The 6,176-nt window shown below is 33.2% G+C and overlaps 1 protein-coding gene across 3 annotated transcripts in view; it reads left to right on the top strand.

Annotated features, from left to right (window-relative positions):
• The first annotated feature begins 3,280 nt into the window (after positions 1 to 3,280).
• Positions 3,281 to 6,176, top strand: part of opn7d (opsin 7, group member d) — a 59,461-nt gene continuing 56,565 nt past the window's right edge. Inside the window, exons 1-2 of one of the 3 annotated variants that reach the window (XM_079896463.1) lie at positions 3,281 to 3,527; positions 3,637 to 3,817. The gene's annotated coding sequence lies outside the window, so the exon portion shown is untranslated. Of the gene's footprint in view, positions 3,818 to 6,176 lie in introns of all 3 variants that reach the window. The other 2 variants (XM_079896462.1, XM_079896461.1) reach the window with 2 other exon arrangements.

Raw genomic sequence — 6,176 nt, 5'->3', positions numbered from 1 at the left:
CTGAAGCCGTGTGTAAGACTTTCTTCTTTCAACCAAACACAATAGGAGTTATATTAAAAAAAAAATCCTGGCTCTTCCTAGCTTTATAATGGGAGTTTTTTTTTTTTTTTTTACTTTTTTGAAGCCCAAAAAAGCACATCCATCCATCCATCCATCCATCATAAAAGTAATCCATATGGCTCCAGGGGATCAATAAATGCCTTCTGAAGCAAAGCGATGCGTTTTTGTAAGAAAAATATCCCAAATTATAACTTTATAAACCATAATCACTGGCTTCCAGTAACGGAATAATTATATTTTTCTTACAAAAACGCATGGCTTCGTCTCAGAAGGCCTTTAGGAGTCATATGGATTACTTTTATGATGGATGGATGCACTTTTTGGGCTTCAAAAAAATGGTACCATATATATATATATATAAATATATATATATATATATATATATATATATATATATATATATATATATACAGTGCTATGCATAAGTTTAGACACCCATGCTAAAGTTGACTAAAAAGAGGAATAAAAAATCATATTTTGGAAATTGAACTTAATGCCTTAATTTAAAAAATGAGGAAAAATCCAACCTTTAAGGACACCAATTTTCTTAGTGAATGAATAATGTATCGTAAATAAATAAATGTTCTTCCTTAAAATACAGGGTGCATAAGTTTGGACACCCCTATGTTAAATTCCCATAGAGGCAGGCAGATTTTTATTTTTAAGTATTTTTTTTTTTTTTTTTTTAGGATACTATGCATCCTGATAAAGTTCCCTTGGCCCTTGGAATTAAAATAGCCCCACATCATCACATAGCCTTCACCATACCTAGAGATTGGCATGGGGTACTTTCCATAAGATCATCTCTCAATGCAAATCAAACTAGCTATTAGGCTAACTGAAATAAAACCATGCCAATCTCTAGGTATGGTGAAGGCTATGTGATGATGTGGGGCTATTTTAATTCCAAGGGCCAAGGGAACTTTATCAGGATGCATAGTATCCTAAAACATTTTTTTAAAAAAAATACTTAAAAATAAAAATCTGCCTGCCTCTATGGGAATTTAACATGGGGTGTCCAAACTTATGCACCCTGTATTTTAAGGAAGAACATTTATTTATTTACGATACATTGTTCATTCACTAAGAAAATTGGTGTCCTTAAAGGTTGGATTTTTCCTAATTTTTTAAATTAAGGCATTAAGTTTAATTTCCAAAAGATGATTTTTTATTCCTCTTTTTAGTCAACTTTAGTATGGGTGTCTAAACTTATGCATAGCACTGTATATATATATATATATATATATATATATATATATATATATATATATATATATATATATCACAAATTCATATTGTGTTTGGCTGAAATAAGAAAGTAATTTAGTTTCATTAAAAAGTTTCTTATTTCAGCCAAACGCAATATGAATATATATATATATATATATATATATATATATATATATATATATATATATATATATATATATATATATTATATCTATATTTATATATATTATATCTATATTTATATATAAATAAATAAATCCTAGGATGGCTTCAGGGTTGAGTACATTATGGGAACATTTTAATTTTTGGGTGAACTAACTCTTTAAATTCATCTCTGTTTTCAGCAATAACATGATGTAACATCTTCACAGTGTTCGCAGAACTACACCAGCCAGCTCTTTATGCAAGGTAAAACCCTAGCAATGTACTGTGAAAACTGCCTATGCAGTTTAATGCCTGAAACACTAGGTGGAGACAAAATATTCAGGACAAACAACAGCCACCAACTTTGCTGCCTGCCAAACATGTGAGAATTGATTAAGCACATGTATGTGGGTATCTGGTCAAATCATTTTACAAAATAATAACAATATGAGTGCACGATTGATGGCAAGAATACAATGGACAGCTTAGATCTGACAGTGTTTTGATGTAGGAAAATGAAAACAAGTGAGTCAGCTGTCTTATTTAATGCATCATTCCTGCAGATATGTATATTGAATGCAGTATCATTGAGGGTTATAAATTAAAGCATGTCATTATGCCATTGGTCATTTGAAACATGTCTGGTTCTGTCCACCTTTGCACATTTTAATATGTATATTGATATTTTAAGATTAACAAATTATACTAATAAATCATCATAATATTTTGACCATTATCTAAGAGCATTCTGGGATGCATCACTGAAGTTGAAGCCAGGGCATCATGTTCAGTTTAGTATTATATCAGAGATGGGTGAATCTCACCAAAACGGTCAAAAACATGTCCGCATTATATTGGAAAATCCTAAAAGACAAAAGAATTAATAATAGTCTGCAGTAATGCAAAAAAAATGTAATTCTAATTACTTTATTGTAAATAAAACAATTATATATTATTGAAATTATAAATCAATTTGTAAAAGTTTTGTAATGATGGTATTTGCTTAATTTATGCAAATTTTATTTGCAAAAATTATTGTGGTTAATTGTCATTAAATGTCACAAAATAAAAGATTAAAATTAATATATTGATAATAGAAAATGTATATACATAAAAGTTTGGGGTCAGTACCAATTATTTATTTTTTTGACACTGAAGATTGGATGATGATACTGAAAATACAGCTTTGTATCACAGTAAAAAGTATATTTTAAAATATATTAAAATAATAATAATTTAATAATTTTTCTCAATATTTTACTGTATTTTTGATCAAGTAAATGCAGACTTGGTGAGACTTTTAAAAACATTTAAAAATCTTAACAACCCCCAACTTTTTATTGGGAGTGTACTGCACTTTATTTTGTGATCTTACTTTATTATTATTATTATTATTATTATTATTATTATTATTATTATTATTATTATAGAATAGACTTTATTGTCCCATTTGTGGGAAATTTGTCCTGGACAACCATGATACGGCCAGTGCACAACATTGGACTTATATAACATAACATACAATACATACAATAACACAAAATAACTGAAGAAAATACTGCAACAATCCAATCCAGTTTTGGAATTGTCTATTTAATAATTTAACTGCAGTTGGCACCAAATAATTTTTATAATGATTTGATTTACACATCAACAACATGTTTATATATGAAATATGTTCATATGTTTATATCCCATACTCATGTTAAACATAGTGTGGCAGCAAAGATTGTCAAAAAGAATTGTGCTAAGTTCAGGGAAAGTGTCACTAAACCCAGTAGAAAGAGAGTGAATCAGAGAGACAGGAGGCAAAGGAAAGACATATAAAAGCAGAACGGTAGGGAAAAAAAGGGGTGGACCCGGTGGAGAGACATGTATATATCTAGGATGAAAAGATACCGAGGGGGAGGGAAATAAGTGAGCGAGAGAGTAAGATTGAAAGTGAGAGAAACCATGCTGTTTAGGTATACAACCTCAGTCTCAGTGTCTTTCTTGCCGTGCTTGGACTGTCAGCGTTCTGGACTGAGCCACTCTTCATACCACACGGGAAAAACATTTGAGAGAGAGAGTGTTTGTGTGTGCAGCCTGAATAAGTGAGTCAAGCCCAATGCACATCACATCTCTGCAATTGTCTGTCCGAACTGTCCTTACTCCTGTGTGGATGTGTGTGTGAGTGAGTGTGGACCCACATTTCTCCATCAGTGTGTCTGTATGCGTGTCAGACGCTGGCTTGCTCTGCGCAGTCTCTCCAAGCTCCAGTCTTGCGCTCTTTCTGCCTCAGTCTGAGGACCGACACATCCTCTCCCCTCTCGCTGCTGCTTTGCCCTGGATCACCTTTGGCCTCCATGAGTGCAACTGAGGGAATCCAGCCTCTCCCTGGAAGGTAAGCCAAACCTGGAGTGTCAGAAGAGCTGGCATGTGGGAATGTTTTATTGAAGCTTGTTTTATTGGAATCAGAGGCTTTTCAACTCAGAGTTCCTCTGGGACCAATTTTGGGATGCATTGGAGGGCCGGACACTTCAACGACCTTCCAGAGTTTCCCTGATGCAATCTGTCTGCTTTATTTGTTTTATGTGCAGAGCAAAAATAACTCAAAATTTAAGAGCTTGAATTATTGCATTGAAAATACATCAAAAATACAGTAAAACAGTAATATGATTGCAATTTAAAATAAGAAAAATGTATTTAAAAATGTTAAAATGCCATTTATTCCTGTTATGGCAAGGCTGAATTTTCAGTGTTGTTGTAGTGTGTGCAAGTGATTTATAACATACATGAATAATTCTAAATTAATTGCTACTGTGTGAAGCTTAATCATTTTGGCCTTGTTCGGAGCTTTAAAAATCCACTAAAAAATTATTTTAGTGTGGAAAGTTGTTGATAAAATGGCATCACAAAACATCTAGATTGTGCTCAATTCCCTAGACAAATGGTGCAGCTTGTCTCGCAAATTTTTTTTTTTTTTTTTTTTTGTGCAATGACTTCCACATGACATGCTCCTTCAGATGAATGGACATTTTGGCATCTAGCCTGGACGTTGTGACAAACAGTGATAGCAAACTGCTTCCTGACTGCTGACGTGTGTGCGTCACCATCTCCTATCCCAATATACTTTGAGGGATTTATATTTAGCCAACAGTTGATCAGAGCTCAAAACCCTACATATATCTTGATCTAAATGTTATAGAGTGTGAAGATGGCGAATAGGTTATAGGCAAAGCAAATCTCTCTTGTCAAAAGACAGAAGAGAATAATTAGCTCTTCTGGAATCTAATGTCTTCCATTCAGTAATAGACAGGCAATGTTGCAACAGACTTGTTTTGAAATACAAGCAACATGTGAGTGTTCATACGAGTATACAAGTAATATAGGCTTTCAAATAATCAAATTTTACTTGAATACATATACTACATTTAAAATGTAATCTGTTATAGATTTAATTTTTTAAAGCACCTAATCTCCAAATTAATTACTGTAATATGATATGTTGTTACAAAATATTTTAACAACTATTTTAAAACTGTATAAAATATGCAGTTTGAAAAAGCTAAAGTAATTAATTTTACATTAATTATGAAGCGTAGCGTCAGTTCTGGCAAGTCACGCTGACTCTCAGCTGATCCACGTCTACCTATTGGAATACGACGCCCATCACTGTATATATAAGCTCCTTCAGTATTGTCAGCAGCTATCGCGTTCTCAGGAGCTAATTAATTACCCTCCTCCATCCCCAGCTCCTCCTGTCGTCAGTCAGGATTTGGCATTCTGATTCCCCTTGAATCAGAATAAATTCTCGAATTATGTTGTACTTAAAATCTTGAATTAATGATATCAGCAATACATTCATGTTGGTTCTGTTCTGTTTCCCCTAAGGGGGGTTATTGCTGCTCTCATCCATGCTAGGCTGCATGAATGCGCATGGAGTTCATGCCAAGAACAGAACCATCCCGCCAATCCAAACTGTTGACGATAGTGGTCCCGACAGAAATGTAAATATGCTTGTGGGTAACTGACAAGTAAAATAGACATTAACAGAAAATGCTTTTCAGCATCAAGACTGTTAAAATGTGAATGAATATTCATGTATTTTAGGTGTTATAGTCTCTTAAATAGTTCTGTGGTGTGACATTTTTTTAAAATAAAAAATAAATATAAAATATTTTACACTAACGTTCTAAAGTTTGTTCTAAAGGAAGATGTTTTTTCAGTCTCGTTATGCTCACAAAGGCTGCATTTATTTGATCAAAAATACAGTAAAAACAGTAATGTGAAATATTACAATTTAAATTAAAAAAAAATCTATTTTAATATTTGTTCAAATGTATTTTTATTCTTGTAATGACAAAGTTACATTTTCAGCAGAAATCATATGCTGATTTGTTGCTCAAGAAACATTTCTTATTATCAATGTTGAATATAGTTCCCTATTTGATGTGGTGTTGAATTCTGACACTAGGGGTCGCACTTGGGAGCCCCAAACACCTGATACTTCAGAAATGGCTAATGAAAATTGCCGAGTGGAATTGCATGCGTCACTCCCCGGATAAACGGGTATAAAAGGAGCTTGCGCGCAATTATTCAAATTTGTTCTTTGGAGCCGAGTGGTGTTGAAGCAATTGCTCTCCCATTTCACCTCTGCTAGGAAGCTGATTCATCTGAATATACATCGCGTCACAGCGGTCTCTACCACACTGACACAGATAATTGCAGAGAGTTCCCCTGAAAGCTTCAGCAAGAAAAAA

Source organism: Squalius cephalus, assembly GCF_949319135.1.
Source record: "Squalius cephalus genome assembly, chromosome: 16".
NCBI classification, from domain to species: domain Eukaryota; kingdom Metazoa; phylum Chordata; class Actinopteri; order Cypriniformes; family Leuciscidae; genus Squalius; species Squalius cephalus.
This window is presented reverse-complemented; position numbering and strand designations above follow the sequence as displayed.